This window comes from Camponotus vicinus, unplaced genomic scaffold (genome assembly GCF_025532165.1).
Source record: "Camponotus vicinus isolate PSW18456_S1 unplaced genomic scaffold, iyCamVici1.0 SCAF_3, whole genome shotgun sequence".
NCBI classification, from domain to species: Eukaryota; Metazoa; Arthropoda; class Insecta; order Hymenoptera; family Formicidae; genus Camponotus; species Camponotus vicinus.
The window spans coordinates 22,970,996-22,992,641 of NW_028141967.1; the positions used below are offsets into that span (position 1 = coordinate 22,970,996).

The 21,646-nt window shown below is 36.6% G+C and overlaps 1 protein-coding gene across 1 annotated transcript in view; it reads right to left on the reverse strand.

Moving 5' to 3' along the window:
- LOC145967851 (ras-related protein Rab-37) overlaps nucleotides 1-19,995 on the reverse strand; it is a 146,936-nt gene extending 126,941 nt beyond the window's left edge. The window contains exon 1 of the mRNA XM_083092864.1: nucleotides 19,790-19,995. The gene's annotated coding sequence lies outside the window, so the exon portion shown is untranslated. The remainder of the gene's footprint in view (nucleotides 1-19,789) is intronic.
- Between the last annotated feature and the right edge of the window lie 1,651 nt (nucleotides 19,996-21,646).

A 21,646-nucleotide genomic window follows, 5' to 3' on the forward strand; every position in this document is an offset into this window, starting at 1 on the left:
AAATCACGCTCGATACTCAATGAAAACAACCGAACGCGAACAGGAGCGCGACGAGGAAATTTCTCGATCGCCAGCGATGTCATTTGACTACAGGCATAATCGGATTCGGAGCCAACGACGCGATGTGCCCCGGTCGAAAGAATGAGTAGAGTAGAAAGAGAGGGAGAGAAGGAGAGGGAAAGAGAGAGAGAGACAACAACCGTGCCGCACGGGTGCGCGCAAGCCGAAGCGGCGTTCGGTTTCTGCGTCGATCCCTCGGTGTTGCGGTGTACGTGCGAGCTTCGCGATGCTATGATCCGATAAGCATCCCCCGCTCGCCCCTCCCCCACCCTCGTCCTCCTACCTCCTGCCTCCCCCACCCTCCAGGTCTCTCACCGGATCGACCGAACGATCCCTCACGCGCGCCGCCGTGCCTCCTCCTCGGCCTTCTCGACCTCACCTCACCTCACCTCACCTCACCTCCTCACCTCGCGGTCGTAAATGCGGCGAGATCTCGCTACGTCCTCGTCGCACCTCATCTCGCCTCGCGGTCGCGCCGCACACCTTCCCCCTTGCTTCCGCGGCGAGTGCGACTTCTCTCTCTCTCTCTCTTTCTCTCTGTCACTCTTGTCTCCTCTGCCAACTTCGATGTTCGAGGCTCTCCTGCTCTGCCGCTGCGGCAGAACCATCTCTCGCCGTCCTTGTCGCACCGCTGTCGCCTAAGGATCTCGAGGGTCGTACCGTCAAGTTCCACTCCCGTCGGGCCGGTTCCCTCCTTTCGAGATTCGAGGGAGCCTGCTCCGAGCCAGCCGTCCTCTTCCCGCAGCGGAGGGTCAACGTGAGACTCTCCCTTTCGCTCTAGCTCGAGCGTTCGTTCTCTCCTTCCCTCCTTCTCTCTCTTTCTGTCGAAGGAAATAAAGATAGAGAAGCCTCCTGCGCGTCGTGCATCCTCGTCTCTTGAATAGGGACGACAATAGGGATCTGTCGTGCATCTCCGTCTTCGATGTATGCGTTTTACTCTCCGATTTTAAGATCTAGTCCTGGATTATATACGAAGTCTATCTTCGGAAGTAAGTTTGGAATTACTCTCTCTCTCTCTGTTTAATATTCACGCACTTCACGCATCGTATTTTCATTCTCCTTCTCTCTTTTGCAATCGCATTCTCTTTCGCTGAATGTTTGTTATTTTCGTTTAGCCCAACGTGTGTGTCTTTCCTTGTCACTTTTCTGCATTCTCTCTGTCTTCTCTCTCTTCAAAAATTGTCTCTGTCGGTCAGCCAGATAGACCTTCTCTCTCGTTTCACTAGTAGTTTCTTTCTGTCTCTCTTTCTCTTCTTCCCCCTCTACTTATTCTCGACCGATTCCATCTTTGTCGAACCTATCGGATACATCTGACGTTCATCTTTCTCTCTCACTCTCTCTCGTTGCATTTCAAGCGTACCTTCTCGTCCCGTTCTTGCTAGCGCTCTTCTCTCTCTCTCCTTCTCTCTGTCTTTCTCTCTTTCCTCGCTTCTTCCTCCTCCCCTCTCGCTCTCTCTTTCTCGCATACGCATTCATTCGGACGTACGTGCCAACCTCGCCTTGACTCGACGAAATACGCACGCGTGTCTCCACGGGCGACGCTCGTGATACCTCGAGGTTGTGTGCGTAGGTATATACGGACGATACATGCATACGCACATACGCACCACACACGCGGGCGCGCGGCGGCTCCTCATGGTCGCGTTTGTACGCGCGTAAACGCGGCGACGTGCACGAGGGACGGCCAAACCCCCTTCGAGACCTTCGCCGATCTCGATGTCGCCGTGTCGAAGTCCCCTTCGCGCGAACTGTTGCGACTACAAACCCGTCCTAGACTTTTCTCCCAGCGAGTATACGTTGCCTATTAGACGATTAGGACGAAACGCTATCGCGCGTTTAATCCTAACATAAACAATGTTTCCCATAATATGTACACCGAAAAAATTGTATTCTTAACTTAAGAATATGCCACTTATCTTTAGAATATATACCACTAAAATAGGCGCCAAGAGAATCCTCTTAAGTTAAGAGGAAAATCTTCTATAAAGAGATATTCTTAACACACAGAGAAAAATATTTCTTTAGATTTAATAAATTTTGCTGAAGTCAAATAAATTTAATTATTGGTCTAAAAGTTTTTTTCCGCCTAATTTCAAATATAATCTGTTTAATATTCTGAATCCCACCAAGAAATCCAGATTATTAAATAAATTATTTTAAATTCAGCTTGAAATTAAACTGATAAACAGCGATGTCAGAAAGAGAATGCGGCTCAAATGCACACAGAGAACCTGTGTGTGAGCAGCGTCCTCTCTTTCGCACCACTGTTAAGGGAAAAAAATATACTTTAGATCTTACGTTAATACAAGTCCTTTATATACATTTCATGATAAATATTGAATACGAGAAAAATTAAGAGTGGTAGCGGCAAATGAAGAAACATGTCGCGCACACGAAAATCGAGTTGCAGCGTAGAAGTCGCAAATTAAGAATATATTCTTATTCATTAAGAACATATTCTTATTTATTAAGAATATTTATTAAGAGGACTTATAAAGTATACATTTCAAGAATACAATTTTTTCGGTGTACGTATCGAACCGCGATATTGCTCTCTTTTTATTGTAAGATTATTGCATGGTGTATACTGTATTGTGATTAAATTTCACATTAAAAACGCACAATATGTGCTACACTCCTGAACTTTCCATGTATAAAAAAATGCTAAATAATTGTTTTATATTGTAATTGTTTAATTATTAATTTTAATATATCATATGTATTAATATTTTAATATATGACATTGTATCGTACATTAAAATTACATTTTATTTTCGTGATTTTTTTTTATCTTCTTTCAAATAATCATATTTGTGAGAATAAAAAAGAATTACATGTATATAAAACTCTTTCATTCTTTCATATAATTATTTAAAAGAAGATGAAAAAATACAATTTTCAAAAAAAATATAATTTTAATATACAATACTTACGTTCAGTTCAACCCAACGAGATTCATCGATTAAATTCATCAGTCTTACGATTACATAAGTATAATTCTGTTCGTGATCAAACTGCTAGGAATTTTTCGCGAAAGAGATATTGCTCTTAATCAGATTCCGTTCAATCAAAGATCGAAAGAACGGTCGTCGACTTTTCGAGAGAAATGCCCTAAAAATATTCGCGCGCAAATAATCCGACACTTATCTCGACGATCCAGTGGTATCTTCTCGATTCTGCGCGATTAATTGACAATTGGCCTCGCTATAAATTTCCATCCCTTCAACTTTCGTATTTACTTTGCTAATCACGGTCGTATATTTCACACATCCAGATCCAGATCAGAAACAGTGATTCGATCGTTTTTTTTACCGCATCATCGCGTATGTATATCCGCTCTAAAAACGATTTCCCGTTCCTTTTACAGCGGATGCACAAACTGGGATACCCGCACGCTTTACATATCCGTGAGAGATCGCAGATTAGAACGACGATACATCCTAGATCGGCAGAGCGAAACAGCGTCGCGAAACGTTCACCAAGTGTCGTTCGGACGCGCACTCATGCGAATCGATAAGATAGTGTCATCTGTTTCGATCCTCTCCTGGTCCGTGCTGACTCGGCTAAACAAGGAATAGGTATTCGAAAGAGATTTTCGAGGAATATTTATCCTCCGAAAGAGGATCTACAAACACACACACTATCGATTAACCGAATTATCTCGGCAGCTACTGTTCTTTGAATTGTCGGAGAATTGATCCTCGAGCTCGTAAAGCTTCCTAACAAACGTACTTTGATTTTATTAAGCGTGCAAGATTTACCTTATGTTTGACACTCTAAAGCTAAAATTATCGAGAAATGATTCTTTCATATTTCTCTTTTTGCACATTTAAAATTTTGCGAGACTGCGAAATTAGATCTTTACATATTTAATTACTTTTCTTAAACAAACGATTGGATTCGATTTATTTTATTATTACAAGCAAAAAATTTGCATATTTCGATCTCTTAATCTAGTGTGGAATATCTTCTTATGAGTTATAAAGGTATAAAACTCATAAATTTCTGACATACTAGTCTAGACTTACATTTGTCTGGTTCATATTTTCGTTTAGGAAAAATGTTAGAAATTAGAGATAATCAGATATTTGTAGAGCGTAGCTTGGTCCGATATATGAGGAAACATAATTATGTGTGATTTCATTTATTTATTCTTCTTGATCTCTCCAAAGCGTGATATTTTAATCGTGGCCTCAATTAATAAAAGCTTACGCGGCAATGCCCTGAGTCTGGGGCAAAAATTAAATGCGAAAAGCAAATAATAAACGCATTTGTGTAATAATATATGCAATATGTTACTACATATCAGCGATATAATAACGGATATGAGGCTTGCGCAACTTTCACGCGCAAAATCGATGAACAGTCGAATAAAACCGGTTTGTGTCAATTTATGTAAAAATAAGAAACACAACCAAATCAAACCGACACGAATACGATTGTTTCATCTAGTAGAAAAATAAAACTTAGATCAAATAAAAAGTATGACATAATCTTGTCTTTAATATCTCTGACATATTATTGATAGATACTAATAAATCAACATTCGCAAATATTTCATTCGCTTAAAGTTATTCGCGATCTATTAACGATGATTGATTCTCTATTCAAATAAATTTTTAAAAAATAGCTGACAATTTTGTTCATTAAAAAAAAAAAACAATTATTAATATGAAAGTGAGAGATAAATCCACGATTTTTTAGATAAAACTGTATTACAAATTTCTTTTAAAAGTTGCAACTTTGGAAGTTTCCTGAGTCTTGCGCTTATTAATTTCTTTCAATTTAAACATTCATGCTGACAAGCTGACATCTCGCTCTTAAGCGATATGTTCGTAGATTTATATAGATTTATGACGCCTTGCGCGCGTGTTCGTGGGACTTGATATCCGCGCCGATACACGGATACCACCTGAATACGAAGGTCGTAGGTCAGTGGTAGAGAGATGCAACATCGTGGATAACTTTCATCGTGAGTACCGGCATCATGTATATACATACGAGAAGGACGACGCCGTAGGGGTTATTACGCTTTCTGCGCGTCTCGTTCCTTCTGGAAACCTTCCTGGAAGGTTCCCGAAGTCGGGTCAGGACGAGGGCAGGAGATGAGAAGAGCGACGAGGAGAACGAAAACCGGGTAGTAATGGAGCAGCGAAAGGGGGAAGGGAAGGAGGGGCCTACCAAGAGGAGAGAAGTTACAGCTTATACAGCCTCGTCGTCCGACCAGGGGAGAAAGAAAGAGAGAGAGAGAGGGATGAATAGATAAATAGCAGGAATGCGCCAACATTGGACAAACGGTAACGTAAGGCGGAACTTGAGATAAGTGATAATATCCGCTCTCGGAGTTAGTGATTAATGATTAGACGGTGGACGTGCACATCTTCACTACGCTAAATAAACGTGATCGAAAATGAAGGTTATCGATGGATCCATCTTGCGTCGTTTATATTCCAAGTATTTATTCTATCGATGCATACAAATTTAATGAGAAAAGATATGTAATCAAGAAATGTATAAGATGTACAAAATAATAATGTGTCAAAAGAGGAGAAAAAAGAGAAAAGAATGATTATATTGATAAATCAGAAATATAATCGTGCATTTTATTAGAAATTTATTCCGCCAAAGAGAGAGAATTGCATGCAACACTCAATAATAGCGAATATTATAACTAAATGATCCTTAAAAATATGTATACTTTATTTTTAAATAAGTGTATATTTTCATAATGTGCATATATGTGTTGGTCCAAATTTTTGACACTGTATTTTCTTATTAAAAGATTACCAACAATAAATGTGACAGCCTGGAAAATATTAGTTTTAGGCTAAACACTATATAAATAAGTTAATTTTTTACTGTATATTTGAAAATTATTTTCAACTAACGTGACATGTCTCATGTTATTGTGTTGGCTTTTGTTGTGAATTAACATAAAGTAACACAATACGATGCATATAACAGAAGTAGAGATTTAAGCGATATTTTAATCCTGCCTTTGATATTTTAAATTTTCCATTTATAAAGCCTTGAATTCCATTAGAATTTCCCTTTGAACGAGAGAAAGAGAGAATAACATTAGAAAGATTAAAAATGGCGGTCATAAATCTGGTCATCGATTCTCGTTTCCGAATGCATGGTGACCCAACGCCATTAGAGAAAACAAGTATGACCGGGCAGATCCGATTCGATCCGGAAAAAACTGGCAAGAGAAGAAAAGAAATGGGAAGGAAATGGTCTTACAGAAAATAAAAGTCATAAAGTTGTGAAAAGAACGCTATTATCCTGCCTGACATTACAGGTAAAAGTTCATTGAAAATATCGACGCTGGTCGAATTTTTTAGCACCTCATATTTTTATGTTGATTCAAGGAATGTGACAGAAGAAGAAAATTTAAAATTACATTCTTTTTATCAATATTGTGATATTTAATATAGAAAATCTCACGAATAACTTATCATATAAAAATCACAAAATTAGTGAAAAAAAAACTGACAAGATAATTTAGATGACATGAAATCGGAAATGGCACATGAAACAGACTAGCGTTATATAAACCATGAAAAAATCTCTAGTTTCATTTAAAGAAATAAATTATAAAATGAATTATAAATATCCAATCCATATCGATTTTCGATTTGATCTAACTATTAATCTTGTTATATTTTACATCTTTTGAACAAGAGAGAAAGAGAATAATCATCTATTATGTCACAATAAGTATTATGTACCGCGCCAGGAGGTGGCCCCTGACCTGAATAATCAGCCGAGAGAGAAGGATAAACAACGATCGAGGCAGAACCAAATGCCGACTACTGTCTTACCGTATCCTACTGTTCTGTGTAGAGCTGCATTGCATGCTATTCTGACGAGGAAAACATAACAAATCTTAAGACTGGAAATACATGAATCACAATCCGATTCAGACGTGATTCTCTCGCTTTAGACGACAAGGAAAGACGATGTCACCATGCTAAGTTTTGATAAAGTTTGTCTAAAATGAAGTCCAGATAAATGAAAAATTACAAAAGAATATCAATATGAATAAGCATAAATATATTAAATATTAATTTTTCAAATTTTTTTTAGATAATTCTTTATGAAATTTTGTATATACAATAATTTTTTAAAAGAATTATTAAATAATGTTTTCTTATTGATATTCCTTCTGATCATTCGCATCTTCTCGGCTTGAGCCTCGACTGAGCTTTTAAGGAAAACTAAGTAAACTTTGTATAAAAAATGTTGTATAAAAAATGTTGTATAAGAAATAATGTTGATATGATTGTAAAAAAACAATAGTTGATTTTCACTGCTTGTTAGTCGCGTTAATATGTATATATTAAGCGTCAAATTAAATAGTATATTGCTCGATTGTTCATAAATAATTTTGTTTTTAAATTTCTAAATATATAGAATGCCTGTTTTTGATAAAAAAACAGCCAGGTTAGAAATTTTCTCTGAAAAGTATAAATAGATAACAAAAATATCTACAAAAAATATCCGACAAAAGAAGAAGAAGAATTGCTTAAAGCAAGAATTGTTTTAAAAATCCGACTTAAAACCCAATAACCATATTTTTCTATTTTTCTATTTTCTCCTCGAAATTCCTGTATCGTAGAATGAACCGAATTTTCTACAAAGAGCGTAGCGCGCGAGAACCGTATGAGAAAAATCAATAGTTCGGGCGCAGGAGAGAGCAGCGTGATAAAATTGTTCGCCCCATCTTTTCCCGACGATAATCAGGCATTTTTTACGAAGCTGCTCTGACAATTATCATCGATATCGCGCAAATTTTGCGGTCCCTATCCCCGATTGTCGAAGGTAAGATCATCGATCGCCCACCGAACTTTCATCTCGGAGTATGGATGAGCGCGATCGGGAATCTCATAGAGCGTCACCGAAACGTGCGTACCAACGTATGTACATCCTCGTGCACAGACCTCGTTAAGTCGCCGACAATATTTCAACCGCGGACGACAATTAACGTCCGCGCGAAATTGTGACGGCGCGTCGCGCTCGCCGATTTACGGCCAAGGCCGTAATTTCGGGATCCAGCTGACCGTTTTATCTAGGCAAATGTCCCCATTCTAGCAACGGACGTTCCGTTTATGAGGATATATCGCGAGAATTTATTTTCGCGCGTCCAACGACAAATTTCCCACAAATCATATATAAATTAGAGTGAGAAATCGATCAACTACTACTGTTCGAAATATTATGATTTAAACGCGAAAGCTCAAGTAGAAAACGATGTAAACGATGTAAACGAAAGTAAACGATCGATGTTTCTCTCAAATGGTTTCTATCATTTAAACGAACCGGATAATGCAGTTTGAAAACACAGAACGCGAAGATATGTTCTCATTCGTGTCTCTAAATAACACGCCACACAAGCGTGATAACATGACGCATACAATTGACAGGTTGATAACATGACACGTACAATTTCCTTTCTGACAGAGAAATCATGGCGAAAAATGCGGCAAAAAATAAAATAATATATTTGTGAAAAAAAATCGACGACGACGAAATGCGTATATTATTATTGCTATTAAACACTTAAATGTAGAATGCAAAATCACTTGATCTTTTGTTAATGCCAGATTCTTTGGCCAATTTGAAATTAAGCAAAAATATAAGAGAAACCATCATTTTTCGCAAGTTTCCAATTTTTGCCATTGTATATCTTTGTAACCAAGTTTTAAATTAGAATTCTAGTAAACTCTATCTGAAACTCTAATGGGACACAATGCAGTTTTATTAATTTTTAATTTCACAAAGTTTTGTTTGGAAAAAGACATTTTTTTAAATCGCTTATATGAGTCACAAATTATTCATATAATTATCGATTGATGCCATGTTACTTTTGCTGAAAAAATAGATTACCTCTGTTTGCTGAAAATTGCCAAAGAATCAGTTATTAAAGGATACGCGATTATTCTGGGACATCTATTGTATTTGACGTTAAATAGAAAAATATATTGTTTAATTATTCTGTTATATATCGATCTTGTTGGAAAAAGATATCTACAACTAATTATTTTCCAAAATACCGCGTAAATTTTACTTTAAAAAATATAATAGCAGCTTTTTTCTATTGGATATATTTAACAAATTTGACACTAGAACTAGAATCAAAATGATTACGACAGCGAGATTTTTATTTCCTCTTTACATCAATTATATCAGAATTTAATTATCATTATCGACGATAAAATCAGAGTCAATCAACGTCCTTCATAAACGAACCGAAAAACTATTTAAGGGAGTCTACTAACTAAAACTATGCAAAACTAGATCCAATGATCGAAATCCGATATTCTCCCGCGGCTTCGTTAAATTCGTATCATCCAAGATCTTCAACACGTGCGATGCAGGTTCTCCGAGAGCGCACTTGCCACCTGGTGATGAAGTGTCTCTCTTTCTCTCTCTCTCTCTCTCCCTCCCTCCCTCCCTCCCTCCCTCCCTCTCTCTCTCTCTCTCTCTCTCTCTCTCTCTCTCTCTCTCTCTCTCTCCTCGTTTCTCTGTGTCTGTGCCTTTCGCAGTTACCCGACAAAAACTAGTCGCATGTTTAGCTAAATGCTCTCCCGTTCCTTGTCCTTGGTCCTCGTTCTTTTAGATGCTCGGTTGCCGCTGCTCGCTACCACGTTTCCATCTCACTGTGTTCGCGTTTCTGATCACCCAACTTCGATAGAAAGGAAGACATGCACGATACGGCGATCGCATACCAAAGAAGGTGACTGCGAATCTCTCCCTGAGCACAAGGAAAATCTTGCGGATGATTATGTAACACTTAATGAGGCAGCAATGATGATGTAATCGCTTGCGTCTTGCTTGTAATTATGAAGATATCTATTTATATAGACACTCACACGTGGAAACCTAATCCCCGCGATAACATATGGAGGAATTACTTGGCAACGAGTGTAGAATGTGTCTTAATTTAGAATCTAAGAATGGATGCGGAATATATAAATATAATCCAACAACAAGAGGAAGCAATAAATATATATAGGGTACCTCAAAATTATCATCCTTTTAATAATAGATTCTCTGTTCAATTTGGATACGTTTTTTCAGCAAAAATAACATGGCATCAATTTTTTCAATTAATTGAGCGATTGAAAAAGAAAGATTTTTCATAAATAAATTAAGCTTTATGGAATTGCAAGATTATAAAAATTGCATAGTTCAGTTAATTTCAGGTGGCGTTTACTTTAATAGAATTTTAACTTGAGGTTTAGTTATAGATATATATATATATACACACACATAATACATATTTAATTAAAACATGCAAAAATGATGACCTTTCTTTACATTTTTATGTTAAAAATTGGCCAAAAAATCTGCTATTAAAAATATCCGATAATTTTGGGATATTTTGTATACTCGTTATAGATATATACATACACATGATTTTCCAACGTTAAACACAAATACGGTTTATTTCCAGATTTGTAAAGAAATGATTGCAAATCCCATTCTATTCCGCGATTCAATTTCGCGAGATAAAATATCGCACGGTAATCGATATAATTATATCAATCATATTCTGCTGCGGAAGTATTTTTAGGAAGGAAAGTACTTCTTCGCGATACTCTATCTATCTAACGTTATCGATTTGCTCGTCTATCGGTATTGTCCTTCGAAGAGAGAGTTTTCTCTTTCTCTCGCTCTCGCTCTCTCTCTCTTTCTTCTCGTGTCACCTGATCGTTCGTATTTATCGCAATAAACATCACTAAAATATCGCGAGTCGATATAATTTGATATGACAAAAAATCGACATCTCTCTCTTTCGATATGATGGGAGGATAAATAGAAATATGTGACTTACTCTCTGAAATTGTTCCTTCGAGAAATTGCATTTCAAAAAATATTTTTGGAACTTTTGACAAGTAAATCTATAATTTGTTAAAAATATGTTGCATCAATGTTTCAACAAATATCTAGGATAAGAAAAAATGCTCGATGTTGGAAGATATTCGATGTAAAATAAAGAAAATTAATATAAAAATGTTCATTATTTTAGCGATATGCAAATACTCATAAGATTCAAGTTGAATCTGATTGTCCTCAAATTATAGTAAGTTTAAATAATTTTCAATCTCCTTAATTTTCGTCAGCATTGGATATATCCTGATGTATTTAAATCTTTGTCACAAAATTAATTATTTAATTTATATAGAATATACCGATTATTTCCGAGATTTCTCCTCTTCTAACGTTATTAAAAAAATTTAAGCGAATTAAAGCAATATAAATGACAAGCAATTCTTAATAATGTATCTTCAGTTTTTAATTCTCTAACATGTAATTAATATGAAAATAATGAAAAAATCTGATAAAATTTACAATCCTTCTTTTCTCGAATCGAAGACTAAATATTTGAAAATTTCGCATAAAATTTCATTTTTAAATAAAGAAAAATTTGGACTCTCTTACAAATTAACTCAAATATCAGAAATTGTTTGCATTTAGATATCTTAACACAAATGTTGGGTCCTATCACGATATCATTAGCATCGCGAAATTTGCGAATAAAATCGCGAGGATCATCCGCGACTTTCCTCGACGCTAATCAACGTCTTCCGGGATAAGGCTGCGAAAGAGAGTCGCGAGTTACGAGAGCGAGTAAACGGGAACGGCGCACCGTTATGCCATATGGTGCCGCGACTGCAAATGGCACGCGACTATTCATAGTCGCGTAGTCGTGACTATGAGTATATTATGACGTCACTTCGTTACGCGCCATCAAGCGTCACAATCGTCGATCGCACTTCCGTCCGCCGCTAAACGACGGGGCGCGAGAGGACGACGTCCTCTCAAGGTGAGAGACCGGCTGGCCGGCGATTGTAAACGGGGCCAATTATCGTCGCAAAACCGACGGATAAGGATGCATCCATCTCGCTCCCCCGAGAGAGTCGATCCCCCGGGAAACGGCGCAGAGATAGCATCTAATTACGGGTCGCATCGATGACCGACAATCTTTGGTTATCCGCGGCTCGTTAGTACCGGTGACACACACAAATACACACACAAACGCACACACATACACACTCTCTCTCTCTCTCTCTCCCTCTCTTTTTCTGTCTTGTCGCAGGAGATGCGCGTCGCGACGCCGCCGTCAAAATGGAGTCTCGCGCCCCGACATATTTTCCCTTTCGACGCGTATGATGTCTACTACGATTTTTTCCTGCCCATTTTTTCCACATTGTTAATTATTCCGACATGTAAAAGTTCCAAAAACTATGTTCGAGGGTGGTATATACAGAGATTATTAAATTTATAAAATTATAGAAGAAGAGAGACGAATAATTAAATAATTATTTAGAGCCTATATAATAAGAAATAATAAAAATGTCGGCACTTTATTGACACGTCGCCTCCTAATCAGATATATAAGTGATCAGGCACTAGTTTTAGATCATTTGATTTATCATATATATGTATGGATTGTTTTTTTTTTTTTTTTCGTTAAACAGCACATGCCATTACGAATCCTAAATCCTTTTTTAACAATTGTTATATATTCTTTCTTTATCAGATATGCATATAACAATGTACACTTAATTTACATAGATAAGTAATAAAAAATGTAAATAAAATAAACTTCATTAAAAAATTCAGTAAAAGTGTAACATTGCAATTCTGAATCATGCTAGCACGATACAAATTTATATTTTTATCCACAGAAAGATGCCACACATATGAGAAATTATTTAACGATTATACTTTAGTTTTATTGATATCAGAAAATGTGGATGAAAAATCTTCTAGCTCTTGAATATTTATTACAGATCATATAGTTGTCTTAAAACGGTTCAGTGTTTTTTAGAGGCGCTATTGCATCTAGTCAGAATAATAGAAATATTGTGCACTGCAATGTAAATAATAAAATTGCAAGTAACGATTCATATCTTTTATTTCGTATTAGATATATAAATTCAGTATTATTTTAATATATTCACATTTATAAACAAATGATAACAATTAAGGAGGTAAGGAAAAATATAACAAGAATGTGGGAGCAGACATATTGGCAAACACAAGAAAATGTTTATAAGAGAAACATTTTACCAAGACACATTAATACATGAAAGAAGAAATTTATAAAATTATCTACGAAAGAAACTACGCGCACGCAATGACAAATCACGATTATTTCAAACTCGAGGCACTCAAGAACGAAAGGTGTATGAAGTTTGTTCGATTCTTTCGTGCGCTCTCGACAGCCTTTTGCTCGCATCTCTCTTTTTCTCTTCTCTATCTCTCTTTCTCTCACTCTCTCTTGTTCGCTCAGTTCTCTTGATCGCGAAGAAAGACCGCCGCGTCATCGTGCCATTCTCATCCCTACAATGGACAGGCGTGTGTCTAATTAGCAGTTGCCAGCGGCATTCACGGTAGAAAGCGCTTGGAGGAAGAAGGAGAGAAATTCCTCTCTCTCATATAAGAACAACGATGGAGATTACGCGCTGCCGCCTGAAATGACACTACAACATCCCGCACGGAGAGAAAAGAAGGGAAAAATCGAAAATAAACTCAAGAATGAAAAGTAACACGTGTAATCGTAATAATATTTTTATGAAACCACACGAATATTTATCATCCACAATTTTAAAAAGACACTTTATCGTATCTGATACATCGCGTCTGCGTCAATATTGATTTATCTATGTTCACCTACGATCTACTATCACCCAAACGTCCACATCTAATTATAAAACAGATCTTTTCTTCAAAAATTTCTCATTCATCTAATATCTATATAATATTAAGTCAGGCTTTTACTTTTTAAATCCTAACAGTTAGTATTAATTTTTTAATTAAAATATATATTTATATCTATGTAATTTTAGCCCACATCTTTCGCTCATAATAATTATAATATATAATTATAATAATATATAATAAATTATAATATTACGTAATTTAATTCACTTTCTCTTTCATTTATTGTTTTCTCTTGTAAAATGTAAAATCTTGTCGATCCTGAATAGAAAACAAAAACACAATTACTCATCTTGACATAGATTGATGCATATGTATTTCTCGTAAATGCGAAAGAATTGTGTGCAATATTGAGCATTGATGCAGAAAAGCATTTAATGAATGTCCGATAGGAGATGAGAGAATCTTCTATCGGAATATGTGGAAATTAATTACAATGCATCATATAATTAAACATATATGTAATTATGAATTTTTCTGATAAAAATGCAAACTTTTCTTTTAGTTTTTGTTTCTTCTAAGTAAAACGATTCTCTAAATTTTCTAAAAAATGTAGACTAGAGAATTATTAGATCATTTAAGATGAACTATTACTCAAAATGATAAATTCGTGCAGGAAGGAAATTACACGGATGAAAAAGAAAAACATCCGGAGGGGTTTTCAAGAATGAGACTTGCAGCCACGATCACGCATTCGTCGAATTCGCTCCGTGAAGGGTGGTTCCCTGATGAACGGATGAAGGGATCGAGGCTTTCTCTCTTTCCCGGCGAGCCGCATGACTGGTGTTTCGGACACAATAGAGTGTGTCGGTACACCTACGCAAAGTATACTAAAGTATACCAGGTTGACTCGTGCCCGTGAAAAATGTTGATAAGTGTTTCTCCGAGTCTCTCGAGAGAAATTAACAGGTAATTTTTTGAGCACGAACCCTTTATGCTTCGAGGTATTTTGGAGAAACGAATGTTAATCCTTTTACCGGGCAAAAATCTTGTCCAATTTTTAATCCCATTTAAAGTAATTATAAATGTGATAATTAATTTTCACTCGTTATTGTTTATCTACAAGTCGCAATTATTGTGAATGGAAATTTTGATAAAGTATCTCTACGAAATTTTTTAAAATCGTTATCAATAATTTTTCTTTCTCTATCTCGATATACGACAAGGAGTCGTGAACTTTTAAGTGACTCTATCGTATGATTACATAATAATGAATACTCCTTCTACTTTTTACGCAATCTACGAGTGCTTTTAAACATAAGCTTGCACGCTTCGAAAAAAAAACAAGCGATAGGAGCAATCAAACTGACATCGCGACGTGTCTCTCGGAGGCGCTATCGTTAGTCAAAGAGAGATAGATTCGTTCTGATTTACATCTTACTAAATAGACGGTTCTTCGCGATGCTCACGCTTCGGAATTCCAGGGCGATGGAGGGGCAGGGTAAAAGGACGGTCGTAGAACACTCGCGAAGAAAGGAGGAAGAGAGAGAGAAAGAAAAAGAGAGAGAGCGAAGAGGCGACAAAGATCGACAGGGATGGCGAATGAATGAGAGTAGCGCCGCGCTGGCGCGGCTCTGGAGTGAAAGAACGGTCGAGAGATATATCGGGTGGGGCTGACATAAGAGAGGAAGAGAGACGGGCGACGGGAGTGCGAGAAGGAGAGGATTATCGCCGGACGATTGGTTAAGTGGGGTCCACACGGCTACGTAAGCGAGGTCACACGCACATTTCGAGTACGTTTCGAGGAGACCTTGTCGCGAATTCTTCGGCAGTTGATCATCGATATTTTTCTCCGGGCAAATATCTATAATAATCGTACAACTTTTCCCTTCCTTCCGAATATTCGTAATATTTAAGCTATGAAATAATCGGCTTTTATATCGGCGAGAATACTGAGCGACTGCAATCTATGTTTACATGTGTCAGTTGAAAAAAATGGATCGTGAGATGAAAAAATCATAAGATCTTTTGACAAATTTCACTTGGACGAACAAAATGAATGTAAATAATTATAAAATCTATTGCGTTTTTTGTGCTATTAATATATGAACGAATTTAAAAAGATTGCGTTTGAATGGAAAGAGAAATGATAAGACTTGCGAGATAAACCAAGAGACTGCAAACTCAATCATATTCGAGAAAAGTAACTGAAGCTTGAGAAGCGTCAAGCAATCTAATGTAACCTATGTATGAAAGAGGAACAAGAGGAAAGAGATAATATTCAAAAGCCGATTGTTTTATCGCGTTTTATTGCTGCGAAGTGCCGCAATCATCTCAGTTTGTCGCCAAAGAGAGAGAGAGAGAGAGAAAGAGAGACGAAGAAACTTATACTCGGTTTTCACGAGTCTCCGGTGTCGCTGAGTAATCCTATCCTCGGGCACAATTTAGCCCGGACATAATGTCGCTCGACTGGTAGCGCGAGAGTAGTGTTTGTCGTATTAAAAAAAAAAAGTCACTAATTCTTTCGCGCCTCCGCCAAGTCTGTTGGCGAGCAATCGTATGAATAATCATTTGCGCGTGTATGAATTTCGATCACTTATATATCGAGGAAGCAAAAGGTGCTCTCGGTTTTTTAAATATATTGCGAAAATGAAACTTGTCCTTCGTTCAAACTCAAGAAGAGATATTCGGAATTTTAATATGAAATTTTTCCTTCTACGGAGAAATTGTAACAAAAATTACACGTTTCATTTCGAGAAAGTTTGATTTACGAGTGTGCATACGCAAAACACACACACACGCAAGTTTCATTCAGTTTAAATTCATTCGAACTTCCCTCTTACCTATATACAACCCTCGCTGCGATGTATGTATCTGTCTATAGGTATCCCTTTACCCTTGCAATGCCGCGCCATTGTAACTCTGTCGGCCCGTGCCGAGGCGTCTAATATCCGACCTACGTGTATGCGACTACCTGAGCATCCCGGTAAGTAAATTCTCTCTCTCTCTTGGCCCGTGCCACTAGGCCTGATCCTACGGAAAATACCCAGCAAAATCGGTGACAGCTGCGCTGGGTGCAGCTCCATGAAAGAAAATTAATATCTCGTGCTTTCTACGAAATATTTACTACATGCACTGTAAATCTTTTTAAGCAAGAAGGAGAAGAGGAAACGCGAGATAAGAATATACGAGGTAAAATAAAAAATAAAAATTTCAACACGCGATATTGAATATTTAATATTGAATATTGAATATTTAATATTGAATATTGAATATTTAAATATAATACAAGTATATTAAATTATTTAAAAAAGAATATTAAAAAAAAAAATAAAAAGTGACGATGTCCATATAATGTAGATATCATTCTTTATTGCCTCGTTTATAAAGTCTTTCATTTGCCACCTCGGCAGCGTGCCAAGATTAGAGGAGAGAGAGTTACAACACGTTCGACAGCTCGCAGGTACCGAAGGTGCGCGAGCTGGGGCGCCTTCCGGGGTCCAGATTACGTCAATTCGGCTTACACACGTGCCTTTATCCAATACCTCATACGTATCGCGCATGGAAGCATTTAACCCGGAACGGATATAAGAGTTCGTGAGCGAGCTAAGCAGAGAGGTGCAGCCTAGTAGAGGAAAAGCGTCCGCGTTTGCGTGTACAAGCTGCGAGCGTGCGTCATTGGCGCGTGTCACCGGAGGCAGCTGCCGGTTCGTCCGCTCATTGTGTTCGAAAAAAAAAAGAGAAGAGGGAAAACCGTTTCCCCCTCCCCCTGCCCTCCTCCCGAGGGTAGCAGGGAGGTGCTCGCTGGTATATATCGCGTATAATGGCCAAATTATAGAGCGAATTTCGAGTGTGCGCGAGAGGCACTCGAAGCAGGAATTAATCGTCGGCTTCTCTCAACCGTACTATAATTTTCAGTATTGCGTAAGACAAACCGTCTATTTCGCCGTCTACGTTTGTTGTAATCGACGACAACAATGTATGGGAAATATGGAGCCACTACGAAAACGAAGCTGACGATAAAAGTACGAAATATTTTACTCTCTTTCTCTCTTTTTCTTTCTTCCAGGTAAAAAAGCAGAGAATATATTTAGACATCGAAAAGAATTAAAAAATTATTTAATTAGAATTGAAGAAAATCAGCTTACTTGTATTACTTGAAAAAAGAAACATCAATTATAATATCAAGAAATGAAACTTTTATCGCAAGAAACAGTTTCGCGAATAATAATTGAACAGAGAATAACTTGTGTTTTTCTCCAAGGCAATCGGGTGCATAACCGATATGTATAAAATGAATTCGATCGATGAATAAAATGTGCGAGGTTGGAGATTGTATTTGTATTCAATAAAACAAAAACACACGCAATAATTGAATCGCGCGATCGTAAAGCAAATTCTAAAGAAGCGCGTGTCTCGTGCAGATACATTTCCGATGCGGCAATATTTGTCGGATGCAAAAAGAGTGTTACGCTGTGTATGTACAGCGAGACAATGGTTTCATTAATAAGTGCGTACGCAGAAACGAAAGATTACATTCTCGCATATTGTCCGTGCTCGCATATTTTTTTCGCTGCTGACCGCGTAAACATTTCTAATGGAAATTTATTTTCCGAAAACATCATGGATATAAAATAGTAATTATATATCGAATAAAATCACCTATAAAGTATTATTTATGATTGATTATACGTCAAATATTTTATCGTTCGGCATCTTTCCGGATGAAAATATAAATTTGTATTCTATCAATGCGATCTAGAATTACCCGCATACAAAAATTTCGGAGATATAATTGCAATCTAATTTTCCAGAAAAATTATAGGTAGATTGAAAAATCTATGAAAATTCAGATCAAAAGTAATAAATTTTAAAATTTAGCGATTCTAAGTAGGAAATCCAAAAAATCCCATTTCATTTCTCTAATCTTTTCTTAAAATTCTTTTTCGATTTCCATTTTATTATCATTCAATTTCGATTTGATTACATTAAGTAGAATATTTAAAACATTTTGTTTACTTGGACATTTATAAGATACCAGTTGACGTTAATCGATATTTAATTTTTGTGAAAAATATGGATTTATCAGATAAAGTGAATTTATCAGTAAAAAAACAAAAATTTAAATATTCTAATTTCTTTATAAAAATAGAATCAAATTAAAAAATGATAGAATAGATACTATCATTTTTTTATTTTATTATTAACTGCATTTTGCAGGCTTTATACCCATTTTCATAACGAAAATTTAAATGCGATACATCGCATAGATAAAGAGAGAAATATATTTTTAATTTTTATTCTATTAAAAGAATTTAATACAGCTGGTATAAAAATGGGATTCCTTATCCGATTCCCCACAGAAGCATATTAATTTTACAATTGTGCAACCATCGAAAGTGCTCTCTCTCTTTCTCGTTTACTTGCTGGGAATATTTTTTTTTACATGTCGCGGTAGCGACAAAAATATGGAACAAGGATAAAAGCACGCGTACCACACGCGAATGCTGGTAAATGCAATTCGATCGACACGATATTTACGATGCACACGTATCTGACAAACAAATATATATATGTTAATTCATGTCGCTAGTTCGCACGATTGATTTTTTCAAATGAAATCTCTTCTGCATCAAGCGCGATGTACTCTTTTTTGCTTTGTAATTAAAGAATTATTAAAAGAGTATAGAGTATTACAAATTTATAATACGGTAAAAAAAGGTAGAAATAATTCCGAGGGATACATCGACGAGAATTATATAATTACAGTTCGACAGAAAATAATTATTTCAAACTCAAGAAAGAGAGTGCAACACTTTCTCGTAATTCTTTCGATATTAAATTATTAACTTTCCGTCACTATAAACATTTTATAAAATATTTTAATATTTTATATATTTCCAAAAACAATTAACTTGGGTTATTTGATATAGGTTATGTAGGTTATCTAGATCGCATATACAACGATTATAACTACGTAAAGTTTTCACTATCGTGAATAATTAATAGTCTATAGATCAAAAATAAATTAACCAAATTATTGTAGATTACTCACGGTATAGTTGTTCCATCCCGATTATGACTTCATTCCATTCCATTCCATTGCCCGATGCCTCCAGGTCTTCTCGTCCTTCTTGTTTGTTCCATGTTGCTTCATCTTGTGGCACTCACTCGCGAGAAAACTCACGATTAATTATCCAAAACCGCGCACTAATCAACCGAATACGATCGCGAGATACTTTACATCGCACTCCCGATGTGTTAATCGAACACAACGCGCACTTTATTTTATATTGCGGATTAAAAATGTGAAAATCGCGACAGTTACACGAAGCTGCGATTCGCTCGGCATCAAAAAATTGTGGTTAACTTCATACAATACTGTCAGTGTTGCCAACGCGTTCATTTTACAATAATTTTAGCTTTCGTTACAAGCGATAGATATATAGGTTATACAGGTTAGAAAGAAGAATAGATATTCGGAGACCGCAATATATAAGAAATTACTATCTCTCTCTTGCTTTGTCGACTCACGCGATTGATTTCGATCAAATAAATGACTCAAAATGTGCATCCGATAAAATCACCGATTGCTTATTACTTAAAGACGTTGCTCTAAACAAGCAGTTTCGTACTCGACTAATGACTGAAAACTTTGAGAATGACGTCAACATGGTGTCCTAATGCGCATCTGCGCATTATCGCGCGATATACGACGTGAGTTAATAGTTAATTAAAACGCGATAATCAAGAAAACGAATTAGTTTGAGTTGATAATTGTTAAAATCGTAAGGAATATAAAAATAGCAAAATTAAATAAAAAATAGATACTCGGAGAATATATTTTTAAGAATCCCGCCATTTTAGGTTGTAATATATTAATATGTATATATTTTGTAACAACACGAGTGAACTGCACATTATCGCGCGATTTTACGACGTGAGTTAATGGTTAATTGAAATGCGATAATCAAGAAAACGAATTAGTGTGAGTTGATAATTGTCAAAATCATAAGGAATATAAAGATAGCAAAATTAAAGATAGATACTCGGAGAATATAATATTTTTAAGAACCATTTTAGGTTGTGATATATTAATACGTCTATATTTTGGAACAACTCGAGTGAAACTGCCTTGGAATGCGGCCTTGATGACGTAGCGCGTTATTGTTTACGACCTTCAGGCCGCTGTGACCTTATCATTCGCGCCGTGAGACTCGAAGGAGGAGGAAGTACAGCGAAACGCTTCGCGTATCATCGTTGTATCTTTTGAAATATTTTCGCAAAAAGTAGCGAGAGATGTCAAATCCGATCATATACATATATATAGATATATAGATATATATATATAACGCTTGCTCGCGTTTTTAGATATTTCGTTAATAATGTAAATATATAATTTTTCCATTATTCTCAAATCAATAATTTGCGATAATAGACGAATCGCGAGGTTAGGAAAATCTATGAATATATTAACTGTTAACGAATAATTGAGACGAATAATTTAGACTTCGAGAAATATATAAGTAATAGAATATTTCGTCTGAATTGATTTCATAGCATGTTAAATATTGCGTGGCTATGTATTTATTATGTATAATCTATATATGTATTTGCCTTTGTTTAATTCGCGGTCGTGAAGTGTACACGCACCGGCAGGAATGGTGTCCCGGTATGCTTGTGTGACGCTCACTGACGTCACACTCACACAAGCGAAGCGCGCATGTACGCGGGTTGGGCAGCGAGAGAGAAAGGGGGGGTAGAGTAGTGGGGGGCATTCCGATGTTGCGTTCTTCGCGCACGACATAAGAGCGAGAGAGAAAACACTATAAGACGTGATACCGAGTTAGAGGTGTCCGATAGCCATCTCTCTCGCTCGACGCTCGAAAGAGAGAGTTATATCGCGCGGGAC